The sequence below is a fragment of the Dendropsophus ebraccatus genome, chromosome 13, assembly GCF_027789765.1.
Source record: "Dendropsophus ebraccatus isolate aDenEbr1 chromosome 13, aDenEbr1.pat, whole genome shotgun sequence".
Lineage (NCBI taxonomy): Eukaryota > Metazoa > Chordata > Amphibia > Anura > Hylidae > Dendropsophus > Dendropsophus ebraccatus.
Window position 1 is genome coordinate 63,166,038 of NC_091466.1, and position 18,694 is coordinate 63,184,731.

The 18,694-nt window shown below is 42.2% G+C and overlaps 1 protein-coding gene across 1 annotated transcript in view; it reads right to left on the reverse strand.

Annotated features, from left to right (window-relative positions):
* The window catches only part of MIDEAS (mitotic deacetylase associated SANT domain protein), an 82,180-nt gene extending 70,614 nt beyond the window's left edge, over positions 1-11,566 (reverse strand). The window contains exon 1 of the mRNA XM_069950257.1: positions 11,291-11,566. The gene's annotated coding sequence lies outside the window, so the exon portion shown is untranslated. The remainder of the gene's footprint in view (positions 1-11,290) is intronic.
* Between the last annotated feature and the right edge of the window lie 7,128 nt (positions 11,567-18,694).

Below are 18,694 nucleotides of genomic sequence, written 5' to 3' on the forward strand. Positions count from 1 at the left end.
GCTAAAAATACTCTTTAAAATTACTTTGAGAAGTATTTTTACTTTGCCGAGGGGAAAAAAAAAAAAGTTTAAGACACTGAACATTCATACATTATAAGCATAGTCATTCTGAGAGGTGGCTGTCTTCACCAGAAAACCCCTTTAAGAGCGCAGCCATGTCTTCAGCTTTATGCTCCAATGGTTTGTAGAAGTTATTGGAGGATAAAGACATTACTATCAATGCTATAAATTTTTAGGATATATATGATAGAAATTAGTTACGTAAATGAGCAATCTGAAGGGGGGTGAATTAATAAACAAACAAAAAGAGAAGAATGGTAATTATTATAGCTACTGTGGCTTCCATAAGGTGCACTATTAAAAAACTATTTTGTTATTGCTAAATTTAGTGCTCCCAGGGTGTGACCTTCATTGAAATGATTGAAAACCCTAATAATAGTGGCTTGAATTCCTAACTATGAGCTGTCGTGTGGGTGTTCCAACTTTGGTGCTTCCTATTTGGTAATCACAGTGCGCTGACATGAATAAGGGAGTCACATAGTCACACAGGATAGACATTTAAGGCTATGTTCATGTTCAGATTTGTTGCAGAAATTTGTAAAAAAAAAAAAAAATTTAAAAATAAAGTAAATTAAAAAGATCATGTACATGCTGCAGAAACATAAATGGAAGGCCCACATGGACGCATAGATATTTCTGCAATAAATCTACCCTGTGTGAACACACCCTAAGGGTACATTCATGTATAATTCATCGGCTGTAGATTTCAGGTATTTATTTATATTGGTTACATTTATCATATCTGAGGCGGGTTAAGTAAATGTGAATGGAGGAGAGGGTGGGAGGTGAAGGAAGAGGCCAGGAAAGAAGCATTTGCATAGAATCTTCATTACAAGGAAGAAAACAGAATGCCTTTCTAGTAAGTAAAATACTGTGTACATTAGGAGGGGCATATTTGAGTTCCTATAGGTTTACACTTCACTTGGTGGGAAGCCACTTAAAGGGGTAGATCACTCTCCTAAGGATATGCCATTACAGTGGTGCCTTGGATTACGAGCATAATTCGTTCCGGGACCGCGCTTGTAATCCAAATCCACTCTAAGGGAGCCTTCACACGTACCGTATCGCTGCGAGTTTCTCGCATATAAATCCACAGTGATACTGATTTCTATAAAGTCAATGTATGTGTATTCTCGCTGCGTGTTTGGTGTGATTTTTACATGCGGGTTTTGATTTTCACAGGCAAGTTCAACACCACAAAAAACGCAGCTACTTTCGTGCGAGTTTAATACGATTTCTGTGCGAGTTTTACGCAGTGCGTGTGAACAGACCCTTAATCCAAGTTACTCTTAAACCAAGGTACCACTGTACTTTATAAATTGTGGGGTCAGACCTCTGAGACCAGCAACTACGCCTCTCTGCAATGCTGGAGAGTACACTAGACTGAACAGGCTGCGTTGTGCTGGAGGGGGGGGGGGGCAGTATATTTAGTATACGGCTATAATAATGGCATGTGGGGCAAGAATGGGGTTATTGATGCTCAGGGTTTGCAAGGTGCTATGAAGGTAGATGGGAAAGAGCAAGTAGGGGGGTCTGCATCGCAAAATCAGCCCTGGCCTTAGCTTAGCTAAGTTTTGCTGCTGGTAATAAAGAAGAAAAGCCAGAAGAGAGGGGTAGAGGAGATTGCACTCAGGAGGCAGCACTATGTACATTATAAGCTGTCTAAAACTTTATGGATGGTCAGGGAGGAGAGCAAAGCCTTGATTTACCTTTGAGGACCCTCTGAAAAAGGCATACAGTGACACACAATGCAAGTGAAGCTGGGCTTCCTGCTGCAAGAGATAGAATTATACTGCATATAACATTAACCTATAGGATGCCCCATCACAGAGCTACAAGCTGTATCAGCCACTAAGTGGTTAATACGTCACAATTACATATTCTTCAGCTCATTGCTATGATTTTCAAGACAGACGCCTTCTGATTCCTGAAAACAATTGTCGGAGCCTGGACTGTTTTCACCGTGAACGCTACATTGCTTCATCTTTGGAAATGTCACACAAACATAACTATAGACTAAAAGGAAACACTCACAAGAGACTTTAGGTCAAAGGACAGAGGAACTTGGCAATTGTCCCATGGGCTGGGCCTTGCGCCGAACTATTTGCAATGCAAATCAGCAAGACAGTCCTGCAAACGCAACCTTGCACAAGAACCCCAGCACTAGCTTAGTGAAGTGTAATTACACGCTACACCATAGAGCTTCACCACTGTCTGCTTTATCAAAGGCTGCCTGACACAATCGCTTCTCCAAGCATGACCTATATCCTTATGGCAATAAAACATAATCATTTTGTTCTGAGCTGCTCCACCCAAGTCAAAGACTATAGTGTGTCATCAACCACTATGTGACAAATTAGAATGGCACTTGACTTGGGCTGGAATAAAACATGCAATTTTTTTTTCTTTTTTTTAGCTAAGTTACATTAAGTACAAAAAGGACAGACTTACTGTATTTTTCGGGCTCAAACCTCGATTTTTTTAACAGCCTGAGCCACTATTAGAAATCTGGTGCTTTTGTAGAATATGGAGTCTGAGTAGATACAATATTACTTAGATTTCATACATTACAGGTTTACCAGAACTTTTTTTTGTTGTTGTTGCTGCTGCTAGGTGCTAGGACAGGCGATAAGGCTGTGTTCAAACATCCAAAGACGCAATAAAAATGCTATATGAATGCCTCAGTTAATTGCAGTAGTTGACCATATCCTTGCAGTGCTGCATCAGCAAAGTTGCAGCATGCTCCATGTTTGTTTGTTTTTTGTTTTTTTTCCCCTCCCATATGTTTAGAGAAGTTGTGTCTATATGCATATTGGCGTTTTTCCCCTAGAAAACCTAGATTCACATGTCGTGTAATAAAAAGAAAAAAAAGAAAGAAGAACAAAAGCAAACAAAAAAACACCTAAAACCCCTATGCTATTATACACACACACACACACAAGATGAAAAACTGCAAAAAAGTGTAAAAACTGCTGCCAGTTTTTTTTTTAAGCCAATAGTAAAAACCATGTAAATTTTGTGTCTTATGGAAGCCTAATAGGTAAGGGTCCAAGCAGCTAAACCACCACCAGTCAGACAGTTATCATTTATCTTTTGGATAAGGCTGGGTTCACACTGCGTTTTTGAAATCTGTTCAACGTATTCGTTTTTAATTGGTAACTTTTAACGGATAGAAAAATGTAGTCAACACTACTTTTTTTGTCCATTAAAAAATCCCACATCCGTTTCAATCCGTTATTTCTTACAATGGACGTCAATGGAAAAATGGATCCGAACGGACCACTCACAATTGCATCTGTTTTTGCATCCGTTTTTTCCAATAAACCTATACGTTAGGCCCCGTTCCCACTGAGCAAAAGTAGCGGAATTCCGCGGCGGAATTGTCCGCCGCGGAATGCAGTTAGCCTCCCGCTTATAATGGGAGTCTATGGGAGGCGCGCGCTCCTGCTCTGTACGCGCTGAAGAATGAACATGTTCATTCTTCAGCACAGACAAAGCACGATGCGCGCGCCTCCCATAGACTCCCATTATGAGCGGGAGGCTAACTGCATTCCGCGGCGGACAATTCTGCCGCGAAATTTCGCTACTTTTGCTCAGTGGGAACGGGGCCTTAAACAGATTACAAAAACGCAGTGTTAACCTAGCCTAAGTGGTAATTTTTTTTTTAAATTACAAGTAGAGTTAAGTGAACCCAAGTGTGCAGTATTTGATTACTGGTAGCTAAAGAAGTTGGATGCAGCCCTAAGGTATCCTGAAAAACATGGATACAGCACATGGCCTATGGCCATGTTTTCCAGGCTGCCTTAGGACTGCATCTAACTTCTTCAGCCACTGTAGTAATCAAATGCTGCATGCTTGGCTTCGCGTTATGAGTATAATATTAAAGTAAAGTAATACTTTTCTGTCTGGTTTTGCTAAAATAGTGACCAAGCTATTGTCTTTATGTGTATTTACATATAGGTGAGTGTGGTGGTTTTGGAGGTGTGGTCGATGGATTTAGTGGGTGTAGTAATGGTCAAGTCAAATGTCTGAAAAATTTACTACGCTGCATATTTCTTCCTAAGGCACACCCTTATGAAATAGGCCGAGCACACCCATGTAATGACAAACTAATGTCTGCTAATGCAAATAGGGGTATACGTATAGAGCTTATTAACATGTGTAATTGTACCAGAGATGTACTGCAACTACAGATGCTGGGCCCCAGTGCAGAAACTACACCACAGTCACATTCACCATGCACCAGAGTCACTTACTATTACCTGCCACCCCATGTGCTCCTTGCCTTCACACCACAGCTGCCAAAGTCTATTGTGTTCAATGGACCAAAGGTAGGCTAATGGTGACTGCAATTGTTAAAAGGGAATCTGTCAGCAGCTGGAGAGGACCCAAGGTGCTGACTGTGCATTAAGTGACAGGTTATTAGTTAGCAGGTTACCTTTGCCTTAGTGCTCTGGGGAGGGGATGCTGCACAATTTCATATCTTTCTCTTTCTAACAAGTTTTAGAGCGGAGTAGTGGTGAGGGGCTGGTGCATTGGCGCATGCGGCGATGCTGTCAAAGGCTGTGCGCACCGTTCTGACAGTTTTCCACTGATATCCCAGGATGCACGCCTCTATTCTTCATTGTTCGCATAGGCGTTAAAGACCGGGTAGTGGCACACGCTGAGGGGCTGAAGCCAGTGCCCACAATCGGGACACTTAGCGCACCTGCGCCACTGCACCAGTCTACAGCGTCCCTGCAAACAATGAAGAGAAGAGGTGCACAGCTATTGCGCATGGCCCTTGACAGCATTGGCGCATGCGCAAACATGGAGGCTGGCTTGAGCGTGCTGGAGGCCATACGGCGCAGAATAGTAAGGGCCCGTTCACACAGAGCAAAACAGGCGGAGATTCCGCCTGCCTCACTGTCTGGATGTGATGTCTTGTGTGCCTCTGCTCTCCACTCAAGGAATTTCAGTGTAAGATATGAAAATGTGCAGCATCCCCTCCCCCGAGACTAAGGCAAAGGTAACCGGCTAACTAGTAACCTGTCAGTTAATGCACAGTCAGCACCTCTGGTCGGCTGCAGCTGCCTTTTATGTGTTTAGGGTGCGTTCACACATATAGGATCCGCAGCAGATAATACGCTGTGGATCCGATACATGTGAACGTACCCTTAACGATGCTAACACACACGACCGATGCACAGCAGATCAGCAGCAGATTTGATGCGGTGTTCAGTTATTTACTTCAAATCTGCTGCGTATCGGCGGCAGAAAATTCACTGCGATACGGTGTGTGTGAAGCTACCCTGTTAAACAGTTTTGGTTTTTTTTTTTTTTTTATAAAAACAGCATTGAAAAAAAAAAACCTCTAAACAAAACATAAACTAAAACACTTGTATATAGACTTTGCAGTATTGTACACAGAAGTTGCAGCTATTACATGGGCCAATACTATAAACGAGCAGCAATCTGCTAGATTGGCGCTCGTTTACTGGGCCTATATTTAGGCGGAAGCCTATACAAATCAATGGGGCTCTGATTTTCTGTTTCAGCGCGTAATACAAGCGTAATACAAGCGGAAATTACACGCTAAATGAACGCGGAAATGGGGGGGAAATGAGTGGGGAAATCCCAAGACAACCTAAAGGAGGTGATACCAGGGGCCCACAAGAAAGAAATGACAATGTCAGCATGCACACAGCATATGACCACAGCAAAAGTTTCCCAAAAAAAACATACATACATACATACCTACATACATCCCTCTGAAATTAGTGCATCTTCAACAATTGCAAAGCGGTGATGTTTTGCCATTTCTGGTCAGCTTCTCTCTGCTCAGCTCAGCTCCTTTCCCTCTGCCAGCTCTGAGGTGATCTGTTCTAGAAAATTCAGGTACCATATAGTCTAGTCTGCAAAGTCTGCAGTGCGAACGAGCCCTTAGGAGGCTATACACACTATGGGGGAGATTTATCAAACATGGTGTAAAGTGAAACTGGCTCAGTTGCCCCTAGCAACCAATCAGATTCCACCTTTCATTCCTAACAGACTCTTTGGAAAATGAAAAGTGGAATCTGATTGGTTGCTAGGGGCAACTGAGCCTGTTTCACTTTACACCATGTTTGATAAATCTCCCCTGCTGTCTGTAAATACTGACCATGTGCTACGGAACTGAGTTTGGAATTCCTGGAATCATCATTTATTATGATGCCGGGAGCTGTAAAATAGTTTAACTCTTCGTGTTACTGTACTGACACAGCCATGTGCTGGGACCGAAATCACAGAATGTGTGAATGCCCCCCTACCTCTCCATTATTTACTGTCTATGGGAATGTCTATAGGTAAGTACAGAAACTTTAATATGCTAGACAGCAAGCTATGTAACCTGTGCTCCGTATAGTCTCCTCTACATTATATATGTATGTATATATATATATATATATATATATATTTTGCAAATCAGCTTGTCTGTTATATTGTATAGGCCGGCTGATGGTATTGTGGTGAGTGATTTATTAGATCCTGGATAAAAGCATCTTACTTTGCCTGTGGCTACAACATGTAAAAGAATCAGGACATGGACATAAAGCACTTAGTGGTTAGTGTGAAGCCAGCTAAGAAAAATGGGTTAGACAAGGCGCTGCTGCAGAACATCTTGAGATTTAACAGGGATGCCTATAAATGTATTTATAAATGCACACAGATTCACAGTTATACAAAGCAGTAAATGAGTTCTAAATTTACAATATACTGTATGTGGAAATGTGATCAGGGAGCTGCAGGAGGGGGGCAGCTGCATTGGTTTAGTTACACAGCCACACTACAGAATGCAATGCATATATCACTACTTCAGGTGCCCATGTAATGGAATAAATCACGTTTATTTGAATTTAAAGAGAACGGAGTGCTGTTGGTTTATCAGAGTGTGTGTATGTATATATATATATATATATATATATATATAGATAGATAAGATAGATAGATAGATAGCGACGTCTTGCTTCATAATGATTGAAAATGAACATAAAAAAGCTCATTTAATGTTGTGTCATAATTGTATATTACTGATAAAAATTGTGGTTTAATATTTTCCCCCATTCCCAATAATCCCAATGCACAGTGGTAGATAACAAAACAGGGGTAACAGGGGTAGATAACAAAAAAAAAACTGGTTTGTAATTTACTTCTATTAACAAACAAAAAAAAAAAAAAAAAAAAAAAAAAAAAATCGCAATTCTTCCACTACATATTAGCTGCTGTATGACCTGCAGGAAGTGGTGTATTCTTTTGAGTCTGGAGAGCAGGAGAGGTTTTCTATGGGATTTGCTACTCTACTGCTCTGGACAGTTCCTCACATGGTCAGAGGTGGCAGCAGGGAGCACTAGGTCTGACCAAAAAGAATACATCACTTCCTGCAGGACATACAGCAGCTGAAAGTACTGGAAGACTGGAGATTTTTTTTAATAGAAGTTAACTACTAATCTCTGGCACTTGCTGGGACCAGTTGATTTGAAAGAATCAACTAGATTATTTCATAAAGTACTAAAAAAAATAACAAAATTTTTTGCATCTGTCAAACAAAAACTATTGTGCCATGCTCCATCAGACTTATGGCGCCTTTACACAGAAAGATTTATCTGGCAGATTTTTTAAGCCAAAACCAGCAACAGACTATTAACAGAGAACAGATCATAAAGGAAAAACTGAGATTTCTCCTCTTCTCAAATCAATTCCTGGCTTTGGCTTCCAAAATCTGTCAGATAAATCTCTCTGTGTAAACACACCATTACAAATGTATTGTTCCCTTGGAGCACAGGAGCCTTACATGTTCAGTGAACCGGCCTCAGCTATGGGAATAAGCACTAGGGTCTCCTTTAAGGAGGCTCTCTAGCATTTACAAGTTCCGCAATTACGGTGCATGCGCGTTCAATGTGCTACAAACTAAAAGTTGGAAGTAACTCTTTAACATTGGTGTGTCGGTACAGTAGCGTGAAGAGTTCCTAAGAGCGTTATCAAGCACGTACGTGCCCTGCACAGATAGTGCGGAAGACCCCCTATTCTCACGTTCCATTCACAGTATGTATATATGGATGACGTGGTACAGACTGGATTTATGAAGTTCCAGCAACATCATTCCGAAACCGTTCAAATCTCCACACATGGATGTGTCAGTACAGTAGTACAAAGAGTTACCTATGTAGGAGCTTGTGGCATCAGACTGAATGATGATGTCGGGAGTTCTGTAGCACATAGTCCACAGAATGTAGCCTAAGGCTAATGGTCCTTTTACACAGATCAATCATCTTTCAAATCTGCACAATAGTGATCGCATCAAAGCAATTATCTGCTCATGTAAATATAATTTGCAGATCCCAGATCCTGATAATTTGCAGATCGCTTTGTCTAAACAGTCTTTCGCAGATCCACCATTCTGTGTGGCTTGGCCTTGAAGGGGTACTCCAGGCTGGGGGGCTTTTTTGCCTATGGCCAAGGAGGAGGTGGATGAGGGCAATGGCGTCCCCTTACCTTCCCGTTTCCAGCGCCGTGTCCTGGATCGCTCTGGTCTGCGCTGCCTGTCTGCTTCATGGACTCTGACGCGGGCTTGAGACGCGACGTCTCAAACCCATGAATAGACCAGGAAGCGGCCGGGCAGTGCGGACCGGAGCAGCGTGATCCGGGACACAGCGCTGGAAACAGGGAGGTGAGGGGACGTCATTGCCCTCATCCACCTCCTCCACGACCATAGGCAAAAAAGCCCCCCAGCCCGGAGTACCCCTTTAAGTGATCTTAAAGCGAATGTAAAAAATTTTTTTCAAATGATTAGGACCATTAGGCTACATGGTGACTTTGGTTTCACACCCAAAATTTACCTAGTTGCACTGTCCAATTACCACAACCTAAACATTGCCAGAAACCTCTCCAGGACTGGTAACAGGGGTGACAATGTGAGCTAATTTCCCTTTATTGATTGTGATGCAACAGTGATCAGTGGCCACTAAAAACATTGTGTGGCCAACATCTCGGTGTAGCTCTAGCCTAAAGCCAGTCATATATTTATATTTTACAGATTGTTTACTTATCTTACCAATTTCCCTATATATATGCGCCAAGTGTATAGGCTTAGGGCTATATTAATTATTACAGACACTTCCATGCACACCATACTTGTTGAGTCGTTTTCTAATTGTATCATCATGAACTTGCTAACTGTGGCCTGTAGAGTCAGAGATGCAGATCATCAACTATCTTGAATGTTTTCCTACTTGTGAATTATCTTTCTTACTGTAGAATGATGGATTTTTTAGTGTTTGGAAAGTACCCAATAACCCTTCCCTGACTGAAGGGCAGCAACAATTGCTCATCGCCAACGTCCTTGCTTCATGCCCTTGTGTTAAAGGGAACCTGTCACCCCAGGCAGCCCCCCCCCCCAAACTCGCCCTACATACACACCCCCTCCAACTTCAAGGGGCGATAACGCCGAGGAGAACTGACAGTCGGCTCATCACCTGTGTAAACACGGCACATGAGTTGGATTGTTAAGGCACCTTGGCAGTGTTCACACAAGTGATGAATGGGAAAATACTTCCCAGGGCATTCCTAGTGATGAGGAGGGCAGGGAGGAGGGACGGAGGGGTGGGTGCAAGGCTTGAGCACACACACTCCAGACCACGCCAGCATGACACAGGGCTGCAAGTTAAAAAGTTGTTTTTAGGACAATAACTGCATCACCTGCCGAACGGACCCCAGGACAGATATTGGATTAAAAGCAGCTATCTGACGATACAAGTGGTTTTGGGGTGGGGGGGGGGGTGATGACAGTGGACCAGAATCACAGAACTCCTGGCATCATCATTCATTATGACGGCGGGAGATCCAAATCAGTGTAAAGATTCACGCTACAGAACTGACACAGTATAACCTGTAACTTGCTGATTGAAATCCCTGATCGTTCTTTGATAAGGAGTCCAGTGGGCGGTGTCACTCAATGGGCTGGACTCTTTGGCGTGGAAATATCAGCAATTTCAATCAATAAATTACAAGTTATACTGCATCTTTTCCCATAAAGATATAGATCAATCCGCTCAGCTCCTTCTGCTCTATAACATGATGCCGATAGCTTAGGTAGCATTTTCATGGTTGGATAACTCCTTTAATGCTCCAGACAACTGCCCAAACATACGCTTTTATACAGTGGTCAAACTTGCTGATGATCAACACTCAAGAGCATTTGACTAGCAGCACCTGGCTGTTACTTATAGTGCGTTTACACAGACAGATTTATCTGACAGATCTTTGAAGCCCAAACCAGGAACAAACTATAAACAGGGTTCAGGTCATAAAGGAAAGACTGGGATCTATCCTATTTACAAATCCATTCCTGGCTTTGGCTTCCAAAATCTGTCAGATAAATCTGTCTGTGTAAACGCACCATTACGCTCCTAAATCCTATTAAAGCAGTCAGGGCGTATTTATTTTTTTTAATCACTTTTGCATTTCGGCCTTGTTTGTAAATAAATTAGTGCAGTTTGTCATTGGTTGCTGTTCATCTGAAGTTGTATTTGCTAATGTTTAAGGATCAGTTACGCCCCGATACGTAAAACCATAGAAAACAAAAAGGGTGTATGCAGATCCTGCAAAAATCACCAGTTCTGCAGACTGATATCCAGCGTACTTATACTTGCACCATCACAAGACCTTGCAACATTGTTTTGTTCTGACAAAAGTGATTTCAAGTTGATAAAGCTGAATCATTGTTATATAACATTCTTATGCACATTATGTTTCCATAAGTCACCACAGATCTCTGTAGGTTGTCAGTGAATGGAAATATTCATAGCATTCGCATAAATCATCATTAATGAAGCTTAATTTATATTATAAAGGAAAGCCTTTAAAGCCGTATCATCATCGTATCCTATAGAACACATACATTTGCAAAATAGATTATTCTATGTGAGATTTATTCCTCATACATAGCGAGACCTATAAGAAAAATCTATAAGAAAAATCAGTCCGCCCTCCGGGAAATTTACAAGCAAAACAATTACAAAATATGCAATATATGTAGTGTATGTGGAATACATCATACCAGAAAGTGCAAGAAAGAAAGTTGTGCAAATGTTGCTGCGACAAGGCCCCTGTTTGTATGTATACGGTGCAGACTGAATTATGACATTTCCCACCATCGAAACTTTTTATGCAAGAAGTTTTGGCCCGCCATAAAGCAGTAGTAAAGGAGTGCACATACCTTTCTGAGACTTGCAAGCTCCAGCGGTCTCCTCATAGTGTAGATATTCTCAGGGCTGTCTGTAATGCTCCCCCTGTCCAGAGTGTTGCAGCTGCCCCTGTCAATTGCACTGTGCAAACTCCACACAAGCTAAAGAAGTTCTGGAAAGTAAAGCAAATACCAAATCCCTTTAAAAATAAAAAATGCAGCAGAAAATCAACAGTCAGGCAGCCTAAATAAGTGGTGCACAGCAGGGTCCACACCCTGAGTTGCTTCTACCAGAGTTCTCACCAGCCAACAACTCCTAGTCCATAAAAAAAAAACTTGTTTTCTGTCTTGTTTAACTCCATAGAGTCGTCACTTCCTCATATATTCAGTGCTCGCCTCCCCCCTCCTCCTCCTCCTGTGCTGAAATGAAAGCACAGGAATCTCTCTGTGCTGCAGGCATTGCCCTGACTTGCTGACTGTTGCACACACTTTGTTACCGGAGCCATGGAAATGATGACCCCTCTGTCAACCGCTGCCGGGCGAATATGTTAGAAAATGTCAACGTAGTTTATTGCAAAGTTTAGTTGTAAAAACTTTTTTTAAAAATACAGATTGCACGAGATGTGTTCAGACCTGTCCGAGTACAGTATGAGTTAATCAGAGATCAAGAAGGAAGGCGACATTCACAAGTTTGGTAGTTTTTCAGGACATTATTGTTACCTGCGATCCGCAAAATTAATCCGTACTGCATGCATAATCTGAATTTTTTGGCAGATCTGCAAAAAACGGGAAGATGATAGTTAGGGGGCAGTCACATGTTACATAATAACGATCCATGTTACGGACTGGAGTTTGGAACTCCTGGCATCAGCATTCATAGTGATGCTCCCAATATGTTTAAATCAGGTATAGTGATGAGCGAACCAGGTTCGGGTTCGAGTCCATCCAAACCCTAACGATCGGCATTTGATTAGCTGGGGCTGCTGAATTTGGATAAAGCTCTAAGGTTGTCTGGAAAACATGGATACAGCCAATGACTATATCCATGATTTCCACATAGCCTTAGGGCTTTATCCAACTTCAGCAGCCACCGCTAATCAAATGCCGAAAGTTCGGGTTCGGATGGACTCGAGCATGCTCCAGGTTCGCTCATCTCTAATGGGGAACCTTTAGCCCTCAGCTGTTGCAAAATTACAATTCCCATCATGCCTGGACAGCCAAAGCGAAGCCAGATATTCATTTCTGGTGAATTCGGATGCGGGCGCACCCGTGTGCAGCACGCTCCATTGTGTGAACTGACAGGTTCTCTGCAGCCGCTATTCAATGAATAGCGGCTGCAAAAAACTGACATGTCAGGTTTTCATGGGGCCGGCCGGGATTCCATTCATTGAAATGCAATGTATGTTTTGCATAAATCAAATTGCAACAACTGCGATGATTTATGTAAAACATACGTTGTGTGAACATGGTCTAACGGAGGAACTAACTGCTGTTTCAGCAGCGTCCTGTCGTTGCAGGTACCCTTTCAAGCATTACTGTTATTTACAAAAACTTTAGACATGAAAAGTTTTAATCTATCAGGATCTCAGTGTTGAGACCACTGATGTCTAGATATAACTGGGTGAAGGGCATGACCACGTGTTTCACTCCTTGGCTCGATGCTTAATCCATCTCATTGCATGAGACAGCCTTCATAGACTTATAATAATAATAATAATAATAATAATAAAGTATATTTCTTGCAGAGCCAGCACCAGGCCAGTGACTGAAGCGTGTTGCAACACCCTTCACCCGGCTAGATCTAAATATCAGTGGGAGTGTGGTTGCTAATAACCCGACTGATGAAAACTGACTGACCCCCCCAAACCACTTGTACCTTCGGATAGCTGCTTATAATCCAAGATCTGTCCTGGGGTCCGTTTGGCAGGTGATGCAGTTATTGTCCTAAAAAACAACTTTTAAAACTTACAGCCCTGTGCCCTACAGGCGTGGCTTAGAATATCTGTGCCCTAACTTTGCACCACTCTCCATCCCTCCTCCCCACCCTCTTCATCATTAGGAATGCCAATGGAACATTTTCTCCATGCTGAACATTTGCACAGGAGTCTTAACGATCCAGCCCATGTGCCGGGCTGACACAGCTGAGGAATAGGAGACAATCTGCCTGGAGCATTCCTAATGATGAGGAGGGTGGGGAGGAGGGACAGAGAGGTTGTGCCAGCCCAATCTAGGCCAGTTTAAAAGTTGTTTTTTAGAACAATAACTGCATCACCTGCTAAAGAGACCGCAGGACAGATCTTGGATGAAAAGCAGCTATCTTATTTTCCAAATTAACTGGTATCAGAAAGTTATACAGATTTGTAATTTACTTCTATTTAAACATCTCAAGTCTTCCACGACTTACCAGCTACTGTATGTCCTGCATGAAGTGGTGGATTCTTCCCAGTCTGACTCATTGCTCTCTGCTGCCACCTCTGTCCATGTCAGGAACTGTCCAGAGCATAAGAGATGTTCTATGGGGATTGGCTACTGCTCTGGACAGTTCCTGACCTGGACAGAGGTGGCAGCAGAGAGCACTGTGTCAGACTGTAAAGAATACACCACTTCCTGCAGGACATACAGCAGATAAGTACTTAAAGTGACTGTACCACCAGGCCCAGGCTGAAGCACTGGAGGCGGCCGACTCACCCTTAGTGGGAGGAAACCCCCGCCCCTCTATGATAGGGTTCCATTGATTCTAATGGAGTCACGTCATGGAGGGGCTGGGGTTTCTTCCCACTAAGGGTGGGTCGGCCCGCCTCCAGTGCTTCAGCCTGGGCCAGGTGGTACAGTCACTTTAAAGGGGTTATCCAGCGCTACAAAAACATGGCCACTTTCTTCCAGAGACAGCCCCACTCTTGTCTCCAACTTGGGTGGGTTTTTCTGCTCAGTTCCATTAAAATGAATGGCGCTTAATTGCAAACCGCACCTGAACTGGAGACAAGAGTCGTGTTGTCTCTGAAAGAAAGTGGCCATGTTTTTGTAGCACTGGATAACCCCTTTAAAGACTTGAGATTTTTAAATAGAAGTAATTTACAAATCTGTATAACTATCTGACACTGGTTGATTTGGAAAGAAAAAAATTCACTGGAGTACCCCTTTAATCTTACACCAATAAAAATTACATGCCTAAAGAAAAAACAAAAAGTGCATCTATGGAACACATGTGATTAAATGGGTGACACATCAGAGACATAAACATGTGAGTATTACACAGTGTGAACCCAGCCTTAGCTTTCGAGTGACTTTTTATAAAGGCCAGACTGTGATGCTTACATTAGCTAGACATTGATGGGATTGGGGGAAGTGTGAATCTGTTCTCCCATGACACAATGCATTCTGTCAGGTTTGTCTCTAAAGTTTCTTTCCCCTTGCATCCTTGTTGCCGTTCGCAGGCTTGTGTTGTAAGCAGTGCACAAGCCCACGCCACCCTCCCACTCCTTTTCCGAGGGTGTTTCTGCAAGCTGCTGTACACTTTCCTCTCAGTTATCGCAGGGTTGGAATGACTCCTTCTATCAATCAAGTAGGCTGCTAGCTCTCACAGAAACTATATGTGCAGTACTTCAACACAAAGTCTGTAGTGAAGGGGCTGGAGATCACACAAGCAATCTGCTGCCTGCCTCACAGCTCCAGTCAAGACACAGAGGGAAGCAATGTTAACATACAGCACATAGGGGACATTTTTCTACACCTTTCTGAAAAACTTTTTCATCTTGTAGTCATATAAGTTATCACAAAATGATGCTGTGGATTCTTCTGCATGTGAACGTACACTTCAGGGTAGATTTTCTGCTGTGTTCGCTTATTTATATTCATTTATTCTTCTAGCCTAGCTAAGCACAACATACTATTGCATCATTTAATGCATTACTGCATCAATTTATTGCTTTACTGCATCAATTCTTTGCTTTACTGCATCAATTCTTTGCTTTACTGCAATGAAACTCCAATGTGCATGGACATAGCCGAAATGTGCAGCATAAAATCCATAGCGTATGTGCTTTGTGTTACCATAACCCAATAGGATACAAAGCCGATGGCTACATGACAAAGCTGTATGTTCTACTGTAGAATGCTATGGTTGTGTGATGTGGTTTTTGTTATTCAGTTTCTACAGAAGAAAAACTGATTTAAGACTGCACCCTCAGAACATTCATTTCAGTGGCCAAAAGGAGTGACCTGGGGCCATAAATGCTAATTTTAAAACGGACTATGTGACTCTGTTCAGCCATTGAAATTAATGGCATCCTTTGCTTTCACAGGATAGGTCAGCGTCCTATGCTGCCGACGGATACCTGTGAACCGGGAAAAAAATACTATCACTTATCGTTACTTAGTGCTATATCAATTATTGGAGTGATTGGTTCCCTTTAAATGTATTACTATCAGCCGGACATCCCTTGTTGACACAGGGAGATGTACATCCCATAGCGATATATTTTGCAGCAGTACAAGAGATGCGATCAGCCAAGAAACGGTGTTTTCCCGCTCCTCGGCTGATCGCCGTCACTTTTATGCTGCGTTTACACAGAACGATAATTCGCCCCAATCGTACGATTAACGATTTCGAAGTAACTATTTTTTTTTTATAACGATCAGAGTTTAGACGGAACGATATATCGGACGGAAAATTTGCGACCGTTTTGCGATCGCTTAAGCCTATCTCGCACATAGGAAAAATTGGTGAACGACTGTTTACACGGAACGATCTACGATTTTTTTGCGAACGATGAACATGTTCAAAGAACAAAATGAATGATTTCTCGTTCGTCGTTTGATCGTTCGATGCGTTTACACGTTCGATTATCGTTCGAATTCGATCGTTATCGTGCAAATTCGCACGATAATCGGTCCGTGTAAACGCAGCATTACATGGGTCAATTATCGTCCGAAGAAGCGATTTCTATGTGGATAATATGCTGCAGATTTTCTGCAACCAATTATAATTTGCATGGGTGAACATCCCCTTATATTTCCACATTGCAGTTGTTCTGAAGTGGTTGCCACACAGCTGGGTAACAAAACGTTAAAGGGGTTGTCCAGCGAAAATATTTTTCTTTCGAATCAACTTATATCATAAAGTTATATATATTTGTAATTTACATATATTAAAAAATCTAAAGTCTTCTCATACTTATTAGCTGCTGTATGTCCTGTTGTTTTATTTTCAGACTGACACACTACTCTCTGCTGACATCTCTGGCTGAGACAGGAACTCTGTCTTAGTTTTCTATGAATCCCCATAGAAAACATCTCCTACTCTGGACAGTTCCTGTCTCGGCCAGAGATGTCAGCAGAGAGCACTGTGTCAGACTGAAAATAAAACAACACTTCCTACAGGACATACAACAGCTAATAAGTATGGGAAGACTCAAGATTTTTAAATAGATACAAATCTGTATAATGGTGCATTTACACGGACAGATTTATCTGACAGATTCCTGAAGCCAAAGCCAGGAATGGATCTGAAAAGAGGAGAAATCAGTCTTTCCTTTATGACCTGTTCTCTGTTTATAGTCTGTTCCTGGTTTTGGCTTTAGAAATCTGTCAGATAAATCTGTCTGTGTAAACACAGCATAACTTTCTGATATCAGTTGATTTGAAAGAAAAACATTTTTACTGGACAACCCCCATGTGTTTTCCACGCTTAGCACTGCTGAAGCACATAAAAACTGTGTACAGGTTTTGGCTGCAGAACCAATAAACCCTTAGGCTGCATTCACACTGGTTTAAGTCGTGAAAAAACTCTAGTGGCCAGGTGTTGGCTAGAAGTCAGTGGAAGTTTATGATCTCTTTCCTCTCTGGCGTTTTGAGGCTCTGTGGCAGTTTTTCCAAAACGCAGCATGCTGAGAGCGTGGCGTTTTTTTCGGTAAACTGTGGCGTTTTTTTCTACAATAGGCTTCAATGGGATTGTTCTGGTTGTCTCAAAAATGCCATTGCAGTGGATATGGCTTTGTTTTCTGGCATTTTTGGTCACCTTTTGTAATCCAGCAGCCAGGTCATGTGATGGCTGAGGGGAAAAAAAGTTCAGCACACAAAAACACCTAAACCACACAAAAAAAGAAGCAAAAAAAAAAAAAAAAAAAAAAGCATTCATATATAAAGTAAAAGAAGGCAGAATGCATGGAAAAAAACGCATTGGCGTTTTTTCTGGCGGTTTTTGAGGGGCATGAAATGCCACACAAAAGGCATAACAGTGACCGTGGTCATGTCACGGAACGGCTGCTGTGAGATGTTCAACATCACTTTAGGGTATGTTCACACTGAGCAAATGTGTCGGACTCCCACCTGCCTCAGTGTGGCACTGTTTTTCTATGGGAGGTCTCACGTGCCTTCGTATCTGCCACTCTCACATCAAAGAATTGACATGTCAATTCTTTGAGCGGACAGCAGAAGCGCGCAAGCCCTCCCAAAGAGAAGCATTCCGCCACATTTACTCAGTTTAAATATACCCTTATTTGAATTGGAATGCAGGTTCATTCGGGTGTGCTCGCACTCCAATTAGCCATAGCACACAATGTAAAGTATGGCCGGGAGCCGTACTTCACATTGTGTGAACAGTCTATTTTGTACGGCCGCTGTTTTGACAGAAAACTGACATGGTGGTTTTCTGTAAGGCCGCATGGAATCCCAGCCACAGTGTATATACAGTACGGCTGGGATTCAATTGGGGTAAATGCGATTGGCCGCTGTGATTAAACAACGGCCGTTGTTGCAAACTTGCGTGAACTTGGCCTTGCATGTTCCAGCATCCATATCCCTAGAGCTATGGGTAATTTAGGTCATTAGTTCCGCAATCTGTCCATGTGTTGCGGCTGTAATACAGGGGCTGAAATGTGACTACATCAAAGCCATCAGAATGAGGCCTAACATTTTATTTATAGAATTCATATTAGGAAGTAATGTTCAGCATGTGACAGATAACGTGTCATAACAATATCATACTAAATGACCCCAATATGTGATTCTTATTTTCACTATGTACTATGAATATAACAAAAGCATAGAGATAAATACCTTGTGGAGTGATCCTGCATCCTCTAGTCGTCAAGGCTCTGATCCACTCCCAGCAGCCGAATATATTCCTTATATAGACTCTAATCACAACACAAAGAGGAAGTTACTTTTCAAGGTTAAGTTCACATAGAGGCAAGTTAACGGCATTTTGTTGGTCGACCATAGGTCCATAGGTCATACTATTTATTTTGTAATTAGAATTATAGGGGTTATACATAGACATGGGCACAGCTCCAGCATGCTCAAATCCAATTGTTCGGCATTTGAATACTGGTGGCTGAAGAAGTTTGATGGAGCCCTTGGGAGTCCTGGAAAACATGGATACAGCCTATGGCCATTGCACTCATCTCTGGATATACAGAGATATACTTCCTTGTTCTC